The following is a 16,845-nucleotide window of genomic DNA, read 5'->3' on the forward strand; positions in this document are numbered from 1 at the left end:
ATCACAAACAAAAAGAAACTCATCGATAGTAATACCATAATAGTAGGAGACTTCAACACCCCACTCACAGCAATGGACAGATCATCTAATCAAAAAACCAACAAGGAAACAATGGCTTTGAATGACACACTGGACCAGATGGACTTAACAGATATATTCAGAACATTTCATCCTAAAGCAGCAGAATATACATTCTTCTCCAGTGCACATGGAACGTTCTCCAGAACAGACCATATACTGGGACACAAATCAGCCCTAAGTAAGTACAAAAAGACTGAGATCATACCATGCATATTTTCAGACCACAACGCTATGAAACTCAAAATCAACCACAAGTAAAAATTTGGAAAGGTAACAAATACTTGGAGACTAAAGAACATCCTACTAAAGAATGAATGGGCTAACCAAGAAGTTAAAGAGGAAATTAAAAAGTATATGGAAGTCAATGAAAATTATAACAACACAACCCAAAACCTCTGGGACACAGCAAAGGTGGTCATAAGAGGAAAGTATATAGCAATCCAGGCCTTCCTAAAGAAGGAAGAAAGATCTCAGATACACAACCTAACCTTATGCCTTAAAGAGCTGGAAAAAGAACAGCAAATAAAACCCAAAACCAGCAGAAAACAGGAAATAATAAATATTAGAGCAGAAATTAATGCTATTGAAACCAAAAAAACAGTAGAACAGATCAATGAAACCAGAAGCTGGTTCTTTGAAAGAATTAGCAAAACTGATAAACCACCAGCCAGTTTGATCAAAAGAAAAAGGAAAGGACCCAAATAAATAAAATCAAGAATGAAAGAGGAGAAATTACAACCAACACAGCAGAAATAAAAACAATAATAACAGAATATTATGAGCAATTATATGCCAATAAAAAGGGCAATCTGGAAGAAATGGACAAATTCCTAGAAACATATACACTACCAAAACTGAAACAGGAAGAAATAGAAAATTTGAACAGACCCATAACCAGTAAGGAAATCAAATTAGTAATCAAAAATCTGCCAAAAAACAAGAGTCCAGGGCCAGATGGCTTTCCAGGGAAATTCTACCAAACATTTAAAACAGAGTTAACACCTATTCTCTTGAAGCTGTTCCATAAAATAGAAATAGAAGGAAAACTTCCAAACTCTTTCTATGAAGCCAGCATTACCTTGATTCCAAAACCAGACAGAGACCCCACTAAAAAGGAGAACGATGGACCAATTTCCCTGATGAACATGGATGAAAAAATCCTCAACAAGATACTAGCCAACCGGATCCAACAATACATTAAAAATTTTTTTCACCACTACCAAGTGGGATTTATATCTGGGATGCAGGGCTGGTTCAATATCCACAAAACAATTAATGTGATTCATCACATCAATATAAGAAAGGACAAGAACCATATGATCCTCTCAATAGATGCAGAGAAAGCATTTGACAAAATACAGCATCCTTTCTTAATAAAAATCCTGAAGAAAGTAGGGATAGAAGGAGCATATCTCGAGATCATAAAAGCCATATATGAACGGCCCAACACCAATATCATCCTCAATAGGGAAAAACTGACAGCTCTCCCCCTAAGGTCAGGAACAAAACAGGGATGTCCACTCTCGCCACTGTTATTCAACATAGTATTGGAAGTCTTAGCCTCTGCAATCAGAAAACACAAAGAGGGGCGCCTGGGTGGCACAGTTGGTTAAGCGTCCGACTTCAGCCAGGTCACGATCTCGCGGTCTGTGAGTTCGAGCCCCGCATCAGGCTCTGGGCTGATGGCTCGGAGCCTGGAGCCTGTTTCCGATTCTGTGTCTCCCTCTCTCTCTGCCCCTCCCCCATTCATGCTCTGTCTCTCTCTGTCCCAAAAATAAATTTAAAAAGTTGAAAAAAAAATTAAAAAAAAAAAAAAAAAAAGAAAACACAAAGAAATAAAAGGCATCCAAATCAGCCAGGAGGAGGTCAAACTTTCACCCTTGGCAGATGACATGATACTCTATATGGAAAACCCAAAAGAGTCCACCAAAAAACTGCTAGAATTGATTTATGAATTTAGCAAAGTTGCAGGATATAAAATCAATGCACAGAAATTGTTTGCATTCCTATACACCAACAATGAAGTGACAGAAAGAGAAATCAAGGAATTGATCCCATTTACAGTTGCACTAAAAACCATAAATTACCTAGGAATAAATCTAACCAAAGAGGTTAAAAATCTATACACTGAAAACTATAGAAAGCTTATGAAAGAAATTGAAGAAGACATTGAAAAAAGAAGAAGAAGAAAAAGAAAAAAAAGAAGAAGAAATTGAAAAAAATGGAAAAATATTCCATGCTCCTGGATAGGAAGAACAAATATTGTTAAAATGTCGATACTACCCAAAGCAATCTACATATTCAATACAATCCCTATCAAAATAACACTAGCATTCTTCACAGAGCTAGAATAAATAATCCTAAAATTTGTATGGAACCAGAAAAGACCCCGAATAGCCAAAGTGATCTTGAAAAAGAAAGCCAAAGCAGGAAGCATCACAATCCCAGACTTCAAACTATACTACAAAGCTGTAATCATCAAGACAGTATGGTACTGGCACAAGAACAGACACTCAGATCAATGGAACAGAATAGAGAACCCAGAAATGGACCCACAAACATATGGCCAACTAATCTTTGACAAAGCAGGAAAGAATATCCAATGGAATAAAGACAGTCTCTTCAGCAAGTGGTGCTGGGAAAACTGGACAGCAACATGCAGAAGAATGAACCTGGACCACTCTCTTACACCATACACAAAAACAAACTCAAAATGGATGAAAGACCTAAATGTAAGACAGGAAGCCATCAAAATCCTCGAGGAGAAAGCAGGCAAAAACCTCTTTGATCTTGGCAACTTCTTACTCAACACGTTTCCGGAGGCAAGGGAAACAAAAGCAAAAATGAACTACTGGGACCTCATCAAAATAAAAAGCTTCTGCACAGCAAAGGAAACAATCAGCAAAACTAAAAGGCAACCGACAGAATGGGAGAAGACATTCGCAAATGACATATCAGATAAAGGGTTAGTATCCAAAAATCTACAAAGAACTTATCAAACTCAACACCCCAAAAAAACCCAAATAATCCAGTGAAGAAATGGGCAAAAGACATGAATAGACACTTCTCCAAAGAAGACATCCAAATGGCCAACCAATACATGGAAAAATGCTCAACATCATTCATCATCAGGGAAATACAAATCAAAACCACAATGAGATACCACCTTACACCTGTCAGAATGGCTAACACTAACAACTCAGGCAACAACAGATGTTGGCGAGGATGCGAAGAAAGAGGATCCCTTTTGCACTGTTGGTGGGAATGCAAGCTGGTGCAGCCACTCTGGAAAACAGTATGGAGGTTCCTCAAAAAACTAAAAATAGAACTAACCTATGACCCAGCAATTGCACTACTAGGTATTTTATCCAAGGGATACAGGTGTGATATTTCGAAGGGACACATGAACCCCAATGTTTATAGCAGCACTATCAACAATAGCCAAAGTATGGAAAGAGCCCAAATGTCCATTGATGGATAAATGGATAAAGAAGATGTGGTATATATTTGCATACAATGGAGTATTACTCAGCAATAAAAAAAGAATGAAGTCTTGCCATTTGCAACTACGTGGATGGAACTGGAAGGTATTATGCTAAGTGAAATTAGAGAAAGACAAAAATCATATGACTTCATTCGTATGAGGAGTTTAAGAGAAAAAACAGATGAACATAAGGGAAGGGAAACAAAAATAATATAAAACCAGGAAGGGGGACAAAACAGAGGAGACTCATAAATATGGAGAATAAACAGAGGGTTACTAGAGGGGGTGTGGGAGGGGGGATGGGCTAAATGGGTAAGGGGCACTAAGGAATCTACTCCTGAAATCATTGTTGTACTATATGCTAACTAATTTGGATGTAAAATTTAAAAAAATAAAAAATAAAACAGGTTTAAAAAAAGAGGGAACCAGTTCTCTATACATGAAATTTCCTGGTCACATTAGTATACAGAGAGATTTTTAACCAAGTGGGGTTTTTTGTTTGTTTTTAATGAAGTAGAAACTTATTTTAAAAGGGGAAGAAACATCATGAAGCCCTTTGAGGGCTTTAGTTGTCTCTGATACCAAAGGTCGTCTCTCTTCCTACATTCAATCTGTGGACTGAGAACTGTGTTCCACTTTTTGCAGTGAAGTGGCCTTTGCCACAGTTGTCCCCAAAATATCAGCAATGCAAGTAAATGCTAGCAAAATAACTGTCTTCCTCATTGGATAAAATTCTGCCTGCTCTTTTCTCTCCTTTCTCCCTGACACAAGTCAGCTGCTAGCATAAGAAAAAAAATTCTGAATTTCCTAAACATGTGACACATTTAGAAGTCTCCTGAACCCTCATGTACTGTTGAAATGTTGAGGTTTTTCTACCACAGTGTCTTAACCCATCTCCCTACTGTCCAGCCATCCTCAAAAGTAACTCATTATTTCACTGCCTGCCTCGAACATTTTAAAGAGTACCTCATGTTCCATAGGGTGAATTCAAGCTCCTCATCCTGGCATTCAAAGCCCTCCATCCAACCTTATCTCCTACTAGAGCCCTAAAGGAACTTGTATTTCAAGCCAGAAAGATCTTCTCATTGCCCCTATTAAATATCTTACATACTCCTGATCATCTCCACTCCTGCCATGTCTTTTCCTTCCCACTATACAGTGTTTCCATTTAAAAAAACAACAAGCTCAAGTCTTCCTTCTTCATAATGGAAGTGCACTTAGTTCAGTGAACTCTGTCTCCTTGTTACCCCTACAGAACCTATTTGCTCTGTTTCCTTCATTTGTCATGTTGTTTTACGACAGGCCTTGTATTTTTAACTTGTTTTTCTATTCCACTTATGTACATATTTACCTTTTCATGTTGGATGCTTGACTTTGAGGGCAAGGATCATATTTACCGTTAGATTAGCACACAGTGGATTCGCAATAAATATTTACTAATTTTAACTGATTGACAGTTAAAAAAGAACAACCCTTGCTTTCATCTTTCCCCTTAAGCTTCCCTACTTGCTTCTATCATGAATCATTCCAGTTCCAAAAGGCCAACATTTTCTTTCTGGTTCGAACTTGTCTGGAATTCCAGGTTTTAGCCCTGGAAGGGAAAGACAGCAAAGTTCTGAGGAGTAGTAGGATCACTCTCTCTATGGTTGCTACCTTTCTTTTCATGGTGAAAAGAGTTCTCCCCCATTAGCATGCTGCTGCCTCTTAAGCACTCTAACTCAAGGGGAATAAACAAAAAAGCTCTTCTCTTGGGTCACCTTAGCATCAAATGGACAGGTTTTATTAATTACTAGGGGAGGCCAAAAGGAAAACAAAAACAAAAAAATGTAAAAGACATACATATTATACATACTTATTTAAAAGACATATATAGGCGGTGCCTGGGTGGCTCAGTCAGTTAGGTATCAGCCTCTTGATTTTGGCCCAAGTCTTGACCTCACAATTGTGATCTCACACCCAGCACAGAGCCTGCTTAAGATTCTCTCTCTCCCTTTCCCTTTGCCCCTCCCCTGTTCTCTCTCTCTCTCTAAAAAAAAAAAAAAGACATATTGTATATTATGTACACATATTTATATATATTATAAATTTTAAAAAATAATTTTTTAACATTTATTTATTGTTGAGACAGAGAGACCTAGCATGAGCACGGAGGGGAGGAGCAGAGAGAGGAAGACACTGACTCTGAAGCAGGCTCCAGGCTCTGAGCTGTTAGCACAAAGCCCGACACAGGACTCGAACTCGTGAACTGCGAGACCATGACCTGAGCTGAAGTTGGATGCTTAACCGAATGAGACACCCAGGTGCCCAATATACATTATAATTTTGAATCATTCTAACGTTAACTCAATCCCAAGGTGCTCCAGACCTGTCCTATTCCACAAGGCATCCAAGGTAATTGTGCCTGATAAGCATGTCTTTCAAAGAGGAAACCAGGAAGAGGAGATGGAGGGGCCCTAGATGGGTGGTTTGAGTAGTAGGGTTGAACTTGAAATCTCTTTCTCTCTTCCCTTCTTCCCACCACCCTCCTCCCCATCTGTCAATCTTGCTGATGAAATGATAATCAATAGTATTTGCTAAACACTTTCCATTTGGTAACTGTTTTACCTAGATTATCTCATTCAGTCCTCACATTAACTTTATGAGGTAGGTACTGTTATTATCCTGGGCAAAGAGAGAATATAGGACATATAGTCAATGAGTGAGTAGTGGGTTGTAAAATGTCACTCTTCCACTTTAGATATTTGAGGAACAGGAAACAAAAACCCAAATGTTTATTCCTAAAAATTTTGCTGTCTTTGTTTGGGGATAGAGTGTAGACACTATTGATTCGTATCTCCAAGACCATAGCTTCACCCTTTCAGTCTCACACAATAACTATATCTTAATACAGTGCAACAGTTGTTATGCTTAACATAGTAACACAAGGGTCCATTCTTTATGGTTCTTTTCTACTAGCCCAATAGCCTCAATACTCTTCTTGACATAATATAATTATGCTCATTCTCCCTGTCTACAACTATTCCACTCCACTGTCCTTAACTCAAGATGAAATATCACAAGCCTTTCTTTGCCTTCTTCCTGAAGTGCCTGCATTGGCCATAAAATTGTTCAAATGGATCACATATGTGATCTTGATAAAATCCTTTTGCCTTTTGGGGCCTCCGTTTCCTCTTCTGTAGGTAAGTGGGTCTAACCAGATCAACTCTAAGGTCCCTTTCAACTCTAACATTCTCTGCTACCAAAAGAGAGAGACATTAGGCTAAAAGGTAGACTGGGGCCTTACTGTGGAGGACTTTGCTGGATTATGGGTCCACTTAATCTCATAGACAATAGGGAGCCACTGAAGGAGGGTGAACAGGGAAATGATGTGATTGGAACTGATTAACCATGATGTTTAGGAATAGAGAGTAAAGGGGAGAATTAATGAGGCTTGAAGAGGAGAGATGGGTAATATCATGGGAAGGCAAGAGCTTTTCCAGGCTTGGCAGTCAGTTGGACACAGGGAATAAGGAATGACTGGGGAGTCAAAGTTGCTGAAATAGGGAGGTAGAGAGGAGGTTTAGAGGGTAACATAATGAGTTCTATTTTGGACATACTCTATAACTCAACACTTTCACTCCAAAACATAAACGCAAAGAAATTCTCAGACCTATATAACAGAATACATGTGGAAGAATGTTTGTTCAAATACTGCTCACATAACAATAACCTAGAAATAATTAGAATGCCCATAAACAGAAAAGTAGATAAATAAATTATGGTATATTCATGCCATGGAATATTATGTGGTAGCAAAAACAGATGAACTGCAATGACACACTAAAATATAGATAAAAAATAGCAATACAATATAAATTAAAAAGTAAGTCTCATATTCAGCATGGTATTTTACTAATAAAGCAAAAGACAACCAACATAAATATATGTAATTATATATGTAATACATACAATCACACATATAATCCTTTAAGGAACACATGTTTGCTGTGTATGTTGTTTTTGTTTTTGCTTTTTAATTGACAGACAATATTATCATTTCAGGTGTACAACACAGTGATTCAACATTTATATATCTTACAAAGTGATCACCACAATAAATCTAGCTACCATCTGTCACCATACAAAGTTGTTATAATATTATTAACTATATTCCCTGTGCTGAAGATTGCATCCACATATTTATTTTATAACTGGAAGTTTGCACCTTTTAATCCTCTTTTCCACCCATCCTCCTCCCCACTGGCAACCATCAGATTACTCTCTGTATCTAAGAGTCTGTTTCTGTTTGGTTTTACTTTACTATAGCCTAATACCATCCATATTGTTGCAAATGGCAAGATTTCATTTTTTATGGCTGAATAATATTCCATTGTGTGTATATGTGTGTGTAAGTATATATACATATATATCACATCTTCTCTATCCATTCATCTATGAATAAACATAGGTTGCTTCAATATCTTTACTATTGTAATGTTACATTGAACATAGGCGTTCCTGTATCTTTTCAAATTAGTGCTTGTGGTTTCTTTATATAAATGCCCAGAAATAGAATTGCTGGATTGTGTGATAGTTCTGTGTTTAATTTTCCTAGGAAACTCCATACTGTTTTCCACAGTGGCTGCACCGGTATACATTCCTACCAATAGTGCACAGGATTCCCTTTTCTCCACATCCTCATCAACACTTGTTATTTCTTGTCTTTTTGATACTAGCTTTTCTGACAGGTGTGAGATGATATCTCACTGTGGTTTGCATTTACATTTCCCTGATGATTAGTGATACTGAGCTTCCTTTCATGTGTCTGTTGGCCATCTGTATGTCTTTTTTGGTAAAATGTCAATTCAGTTCCACTGCTCATTTTTTAATAGGATTATCTGTGTTTTTTTATATTGAGCTGTGTGAATTCTTTATATATTTTGTATATTAAGCCCTTATCAGTGATATCATTTGCAAATGTTTCCTCCCATTCAGCAGGTTGCCTTTTGTTTTGTTGATGGTTTTAAGTTATTGATACAGTAACACAATGTAAAAAGGAACCAAAGGAATGATAAATAGAATTCAGGATGATGCTTACCTTGGATGCAGAAGGCATTGGGATGCAATGAGAAAAATATATAGATATAGACTATTGTCAAGGAGCTAGTTTTTGTGTTGGATTTTCAGGTATTTATTATATTGTTTAAAAATCATCAAATAAACAAATACATAAATTATCATAAGAACAAAATGTATTAAACATAACTGATTGTGGGGCACCTGGGCGGCTCAGTTGGTTAAGTATCCAACGTCAGCTCAGGTCATGATCTCGTGGTTAGTGGGTTTGAGCCCCACATCAAGCTCTGTGCTGACAGTTCAGAGCCTGGAGCCTGCTTTGGATTCTGTGTCTCCCTCTCTCTTTGCCCCTCCACTGCTCATGCTCTGTCTCTCTCTCTCTAAAAAATAAATAAACATTAAAAAAAAAAAAAACAATAACCATAACTGATCGCTCTAAAAACAGATCTCAAAGAATATTACTGGGGTTTAAAAAAAATACAACAGAAGAGGATAAAAGCAGATTGGTAGAGAAAGAAAAGAAAAGAAAAACATCTTTGAAGTGACTGCTACATTAGAAAAAATGAAAAATAGGGATAAAGTACGATTTTTTTTTAAAAAAATTTTTAATGTTTATTTATTTTTGACAGAGAGAGAGAGAGAGAGAGAGAGAGAGAGACAGAGCATGAGTGGGGAAGGGGCAGAGAGAGAGGGAGACACAGAATCCGAAGCAGGCTGCAGGCTCTGAGCTGTCAGCACAGAGCCCCACGCGGGGCTCGAACTCACAGACTATGAGATCATGAAAGTCAGACGCTCAACCAACCGAGCCACCCAGGCGCCCCAGGGATAAAGTATGATTAAAGCATGTAAGACATGAGGAACAGGCTAGAGAGAAAGAATAGAAGAACACAAATATAAAAATGATATAAAGAAGATATGCAAAGGAGATTCAACTTCTTGGAAAATAGAGATATGATAGAAATGATATTTAAAGATATAATGAAAGAAACGCTTACTAAAATAAAGACATCAATTTGCAGATCAAAAAGATACACCAATATTTGGGAAAAAATGTTATAGAAAGATGAACTAATATAAAAAAAATAAAGATGAACTAAGATATACCTGCAGAGACTAATGTTCAAGTATAAAGAACTAATTTATATGAGAATCCAAGAAAAAAGGTAGGTTACTTAAAAGGAGGAAAGAATGACTTCAGAAATCCCCACAGTGACATTCAAATGCTTGAAGATAGTGGTGTATGACTACACAGCTAGGAGAACATGAAAGCATGACCCCAAACTTCATGTCCAGGTGTGGCAGGCAAAGGCTGCTGGTTATTCCTCCATATCCATTTTCTTTCTTCTTAACACAAAGAACCCAGATTTTGAGCCAGACACCTGCAATCAGCTAAAAGACTACATACCCCATAGCCATGTAATTGATTTTTTTTTTCCCAGTGAAATATAAGTAGAAATGTGTGCCACTCAGAGAAGTCTCCTTAAGGGTGGGATTCTGTCCTTCTAGATTCATTCCTTCACCTTGCTGCCTGAAATGTGGATATGATGGCTAACAGTCAAGCAGCCTTTTTGGACCATGAGGATCATTCTTTATGAAATGGTAGAACAATGAGCTGGCAAGACTGCAAATTCCTGATGAATTCATGTATACATCATGCCTACTCTGGCCTATTACGTGATAAAGCGATAAACTTCCAACGTGTTAAAAACTCTTATGTGTATGTGTGTTGGGGGAGAAAGATTCTTTATATTCCGTCAAACTTAACTAAATGATTATGCCAGGCAGCTGTCCTTCAGATATAAAGAAAAGGGACAGGACTTTTCAACCTCGGGAAGAAAATTAGATGATGAAACTCAGCCAACAAAAATTAAATCAAAAGAATATATAAATAAGGAACATGGAAGCCATTGTAAAATGATTAATGATGAAATTTTAATTCACTTAAATACAAAACTAAGCTTAAATAACTGTGGGAACTATGGTTACTGGACAGAATGTAAATGATAACACAAAAATCAAAAGTCTGGTAAAAGAGTAAATGTGCTGATTTTCTCATCTTGCATCACATGGGATCCATAGACATAGTCTAAAATGAAATTTTTAAAAAAACTTTGACATAATGATTCCAACCTCTTAGTGTTTTTCATAAATTTTTAAAAAGCATTAGGAACTAATAACTTTCATAGTGAAGAAACTTTTTTTTTTTTGACATTTATTCATTTTGAAAGGCAGAGAGAGACAGAGTGCGAATGGGGGAGGGACAGAGAGAGAGGGAGACACAGAAACAGAAGCAGGCTCCAGGCTCTGAGCTATCAGCACAGAGCCTGACACGGAGCACAAGATCATGACTTGAGCCGAAGACAGCCACTTAACCGACTGAGCCACCCAGGCGCCCCCATAGTGAAGAAACTTTTATCTAAAGTTCAGCAATTCGTACAGTTTCACTTCAATTTCCTCTACCTTCACTAAATGAAAGTATAAAGTTATCTTTTGTTTAAAATAGCATATAGAGTATGATTCCCATTTCTGTCCACCAATCTCTTTGTCACTGTACCTATATTTGTCTACCCACCTACCTACTATCTTTCTGTCTATATCTTAGTTGCATATTGAATGCTTTGAAAGATGTTCAACAAATGTCATTTGTTGTAGGTTTAAATGGTAGAATTTATTTTTGTTTATGTATTTTAATAAGCATATGTATTAATTTATTAAATGTTTACTTATTTTTGTTTTTTGTTTTTTTAATATATGAAATTTATTGTCAAATTGGTTTCCATACAACACCCAGTGCTCATCCCAAAAGGTGCCCTCCTCAATACCCATCACCCACCCTCCCCTCCCTCCCACCCCTCATCAGCCCTCAGTTTGTTCTCAGTTTTTAACAGTCTCTTATGCTTTGGCTCTCTGCCACTCTAACCTCTTTTTTTTTTTTTCCCTTCCCCTCCCCCATGGGTTTCTGTTACGTTTCTCAGGATCCACATAAGAGTGAAACCATATGGTATCTGTCTTTCTCTGTATGGCTTATTTCACTTAGCATCACACTCTCCAGTTCCATCCACGTTGCTACAAAAGGCCATATTTCATTTTTTCTCATTGCCACGTAGTATTCCATTGTGTATATAAACCACAATTTCTTTATCCATTCATCAGTTGATGGACATTTAGGCTCTTTCCACAACTTGGCTATTGTTGAGAGTGCTGCTATAAACATTGGGGTACAAGTGCCCCTATGCATCAGTACTCCTGTATCCCTTGGATAAATTCCTAGCAGTGCTATTGCTGGGTCATAGGGTAGGTTTATTTTTAATTTTCTGAGGAACCTCCACACTGCTTTCCAGAGCGGCTGCACCAATTTGCATTCCCACCAACAGTGCAAGAGGGTTCCCGTTTCTCCACATCCTCTCCAGCATCTATAGTCTCCTGATTTCTTCATTTTGGCCACTCTGACTGGTGTGAGGTGATATCTGAGTGTGGTTTTGATTTGTATTTCCCTGATAAGGAGCGACGTTGAACATCTTTTCATGTGCCTGTTGGCCATCCGGATGTCTTCTTTAGAGAAGTGTCTATTCATGTTTTCTGCCCATTTCTTCACTGGGTTATTTGTTTTTCGGGTGTGGAGTTTGGTGAGCTCTTTATAGATTTTGGATACTAGCCCTTTGTCCGATATGTCATTTGCAAATATCTTTTCCCATTCCGTTGGTTGCCTTTTAGTTTTGTTGGTTGTTTCCTTTGCTGTGCAGAAGCTTTTTATCTTCATAAGGTCCCAGTAATTCACTTTTGCTTTTAATTCCCTTGCCTTTGGGGATGTGTCGAGTAAGAGATCGCTACGGCTGAGGTCAGAGAGGTCTTTTCCTGCTTTCTCCTCTAAGGTTTTGATGGTTTCCTGTCTCACATTCAGGTCCTTTATCCATTTTGAGTTTATTTTTGTGAATGGTGTGAGAAAGTGGTCTAGTTTCAACCTTCTGCATGTTGCTGTCCAGTTCTCCCAGCACCATTTGTTAAAGAGACTGTCTTTTTTCCATTGGATGTTCTTTCCTGCTTTGTCAAAGATGAGTTGGCCATACGTTTGTGGGTCTAGTTCTGGGGTTTCTATTCTATTCCATTGGTCTATGTGTCTGTTTTTGTGCCAATTGTTTACTTATTTTTGAAAGAGAGAGAGAAAGAGAGAGACAGACAGTGCATGAGTGGGGGAGGGGCAGTGAGAAAGGGAGACACAGAATCTGAAGCAGGCTCCAGGCTCTGAGCTGTCAGCACAGAGCCTGATGTGGGGCTCGAACCCATGAACTGTGAGATCATGACCTGAGCAGAAGTCAGATGCTTAACTGACTGAGCCACCCAGGTGCCCCAGCATCATGTATTAATTTGATAAAATATATCAACTCTGTAAAAACCAAGGGGTTTTTTGTTTTTGTTTTTTTTCTAACAAAGGAATTGTCTCACTTTCTCCTGGAAAAAAATTTTATAACCATGCAAAAATGAAAACGAATGCCTGCCCCTATATCCAGGCACTAACAGAACTTATTTTCAGGCGTTTGATTTTATTATAATTATAGACAGAGGTAGTAACTGTTTGTGACTTTGGAATAAAAAGTCGAGATGCTGTACATCTTCCTGAAGGCAATGCTTTACAATTGTTCTAATTTTATTTTTGTCAAAAGGAATTTTTAACCCCACAAGAAAATGTATTTGAAAATACAGTAGGTAGGGAATGTTTTATCCTCATTTCATAGATGGGCAAACAGCATCCAAGGTAACAGGCCTAAACAGTGGCAGAGCTGGGATTAGAACTAAAACGTACTAATTTCCAGAACAGATGTTCCCAGAGAAAGACAGTTATTGTTATTTTCCCCTTGTTGAATACAGCTGGTTTTCATGGCAATAAGGTAACCAACAGATACCCAACAGACCCATTGGTTCATAGAATTTTCAACCTGCAAAAGACCTTAGAGATGGTCTGACGTGAGGAGTCTGCAGAGGTCCTCACCAGCCTCCTCTCAAGGCCCAACCTGGAGCCCAGCTGATGTGTCTCTGGACTCCCATTCCAGCCCTCACCAGTTTTTTTCCTTACCTGATTTACATATTAATGTTCCACATAAGATTCCATTTGAAGAAGAGGCATGATTTCTACAAATAGGTTTAAAACCTCTGATAGACTAATCTTACAGAAATAGAGAGGTGATTTGATATAATCATTGCAAAGTGAGGAAATTTCAAGAAGTACCAACCAATTCAAGGAGAATAAGCAATCTTGGACCAAGCTTATTTTGAGACTGTCTGATATCATTCCATTTTAGGAGCAGCTGTTTTTCTGAATTCACACTTCTCTGTTTTTTCCAAACCACTAGATAACTAACCCAAGTGTACAGACTGTACAGGTTTTATGTGGTCAAGAAACTGTAGATTAGATGCATGAACAAGAATCAGAGAAAAATGTCAAGTGCCCTGCCTTATAATGTTTCATGTTCCAACTGAAAATTATCTAACCAAAAGCAGCTGTCTGCAGTTAAAACTGTGGATCCATTTTATGTATGTATGTATGTAAGTAAGTCTTTTTTATTTAATTAAATTTATTTATTTATTTATTTATTTATTTATTTATTTATTTAGAGAAAGCATGTGAGTGGGGAAGGGGCATACAGAGAGAGAATCCCAAGTAGGCTCTGCCCTATCATCACAGAGCCCAAATCAGGGCTCAGTCTCACCAACCATGACATCATGACCTGAGCCAAAATCAAGAATCAGGAGCTCAACTGACTGAGCCACCCAGGCACCACTGGATCCATTTTAAAGGTAGCAGAGGGGCACTTCAGTGGCTCAGTTGGTTAAGCATCTGACTTTGGCTCAGGTCATGATCTCACAGTTCGTGTGTTCAAGCCCCACATCAGGTTCTGCACTGACAGCTCAGAGCCTGGAGCCTGCTTTGGATTCTGTGTCTCCATCTGTCTCTCCCTCAAAAACAAATAAACAAACATTAAAAAAATACTTTAAAGGTAGCAGAAATGTTCTTTATTAGATACAAATATTACTATGCTTCTGAGGTTGATGAAGTCAATTAAATGGAAGATGTAACTAATTTAATACTTTACATGTATCAAGTGCTTTACAGATTATAATCAGTAAAACAGCATTTACTGATGCAGGGTTTAGAATGAGATGTACCCAGCCTCAGACCCATTTCACCACTTAGCAGCTGGGAAACCCCACACAAGCCTACTTACCTTAACTGATGCTCCGTTTTACCCTCTGTGAAATAGGACTTCTGTGAGAATTAAGTGTAATGACACATATTAAGTGCTTAGTTCTTCCTCAAGTAATCTTAATTTCCTTTCCTCTGTTTTCCTGGAAAGTTAAGCATAATGACATTTTTATTAATTGGACCCTATTTTAAATACACAGGAGTACAAGCTATAATATATGATAAACTATTTTTTAATAAAGAATAATTCTGTGGGAATACAAGCTGGTGCAGCCACTCTGGAAAACAGTATGGAGGTTCCTCAAAAAACTAAAAATAGAACTACTCTACAACCCAGCAATTGCACTACTAGGATTTTTCCAAGGGATACAGGTGTGATGTTTCGAAGGGACACATGCACCCCAGTGTTTAAAGCAGCGCTATTGACAATAGCCGAAGTATGGAAAGAGCCCAAATGTCCATCAATGGATGAATGGATAAAGAAGATGCGGTATACATATACAATGGAGTATTACTCAGCAATCATAAAGAATGAAATCTTGCCATCTGCAACTACGTGTATGGAACTAGAGGGTATTACGCTAAGTGAAATTAGTCAGTCACAGAAAGACAAAAATCACATGACTTCACTCATATGAGGACTTTAAGAGACAAAACAGACGAACATAAGGGAAGGGAAACAAAAATAATATAAAGCCAGGGAGGGGGACAAAACATAAGAGACTCTTAAATACGGAGAACAAACAGAGGTTACTGGAGGGGGTGTGGGAGGGGGGATGGGATAAATGGGTAAGGGACACTAAGGAATCTACTCCTGAAATCATTGTTGCACCAAATGCTAACGAATTTGGATGTAAATTTTTAAAAAATTAAATTAAAAAAAAATTTTTTTAAAGAATAATTCTGCAATCAGCATCATAACCAGTAGTCAGTATATTGCAGTGAAAAGAACACTGAGTCAACAATCAGAAAATGTCAAATTCTCATGTCCATTCTGCCACTTTTAGATTGAACCATATGAAATGACTATTTTTATAGGTCACCAGTAGTTGAATAGATTTGTGGTGCTGAACAAACAATAGTCTCTGAGATTTTGTTTCCTCATCAGATGAATTTAGATAACTACATTTATTCACTGATTAAACATCTGTCATATACATATTGTATGGTAGGCATTGTTTTATATGATGATGACATAGTGAGGAACATGACAATGTCCCTTTCCTTGTGCAGCTCTATTCAATAAGGGAGACATGTAACAAACCAGCAAATAAGCTGATAAACAGTACAAATTTCTGAGGTAGTGATAAAATATTTAGTTAACTAGGTGATCTCTAAGGTTTGCTTCCACTTGAAGGCATTTTTTGGAATAAATTATATATTTTTTTGTACTGAATTAATTTAATGTAAGATACATCTGAAAATAAATTTGAGCTTCTTAAAAATAGAAAGAAGTTGGGGCGCCTGGGTGGCGCAGTCGGTTAAGCGTCCGACTTCAGCCAGGTCACGATCTCGCGGTCCGTGAGTTCGAGCCCCGCGTCAGGCTCTGGGCTGATGGCTCGGAGCCTGGAGCCTGTTTCAGATTCTGTGTCTCCCTCTCTCTCTGCCCCTCCCCCGTTCATGCTCTGTCTCTCTCTGTCCCAAAAGTAAATAAAAAACGTTGAAAAAAAATTAAAAAAAAAAAAAATAGAAAGAAGTGGAGGCACCTGGGTGGCTCAGTCAGTTAAGCGACGGATCCTGATTTGGGGTCAGGTCATGATCTCATGGTTCCTGAGTTCAAGCCCCACATCAGGCTCTGTGCTGACAGCACACAGACTGCTTAGGATTCTCTCTCCCTTTCTTTTTGCCCCTCCCCCCGCTCATGTGTTCTCTCTCTCTCTCTCTCTCTCTCTCAGAATAAATAAATAAACCTAAAAAATAGAAGGATGCACTTTCACTGTAGGAAATCTGAAAGGGAATCTTTAGGAAATCTCAAATAAAAGAATTAAGGGATTATATTAGGAAATAGGTTTGGCCACATGTAATA

General features: G+C 37.9%; 1 long non-coding RNA gene across 1 annotated transcript in view; it reads right to left on the bottom strand.

The window, feature by feature from the left end:
• LOC122237018 overlaps positions 1–14,947 on the bottom strand; it is a 93,329-nt gene extending 78,382 nt beyond the window's left edge. Inside the window, exon 1 of the long non-coding RNA XR_006215214.1 lies at positions 14,842–14,947. This is a non-coding gene — a long non-coding RNA (uncharacterized LOC122237018). The remainder of the gene's footprint in view (positions 1–14,841) is intronic.
• Positions 14,948–16,845: the final 1,898 nt, after the last annotated feature.

Source organism: Panthera tigris, chromosome A3 (assembly GCF_018350195.1).
Source record: "Panthera tigris isolate Pti1 chromosome A3, P.tigris_Pti1_mat1.1, whole genome shotgun sequence".
Classification (NCBI taxonomy): domain Eukaryota; kingdom Metazoa; phylum Chordata; class Mammalia; order Carnivora; family Felidae; genus Panthera; species Panthera tigris.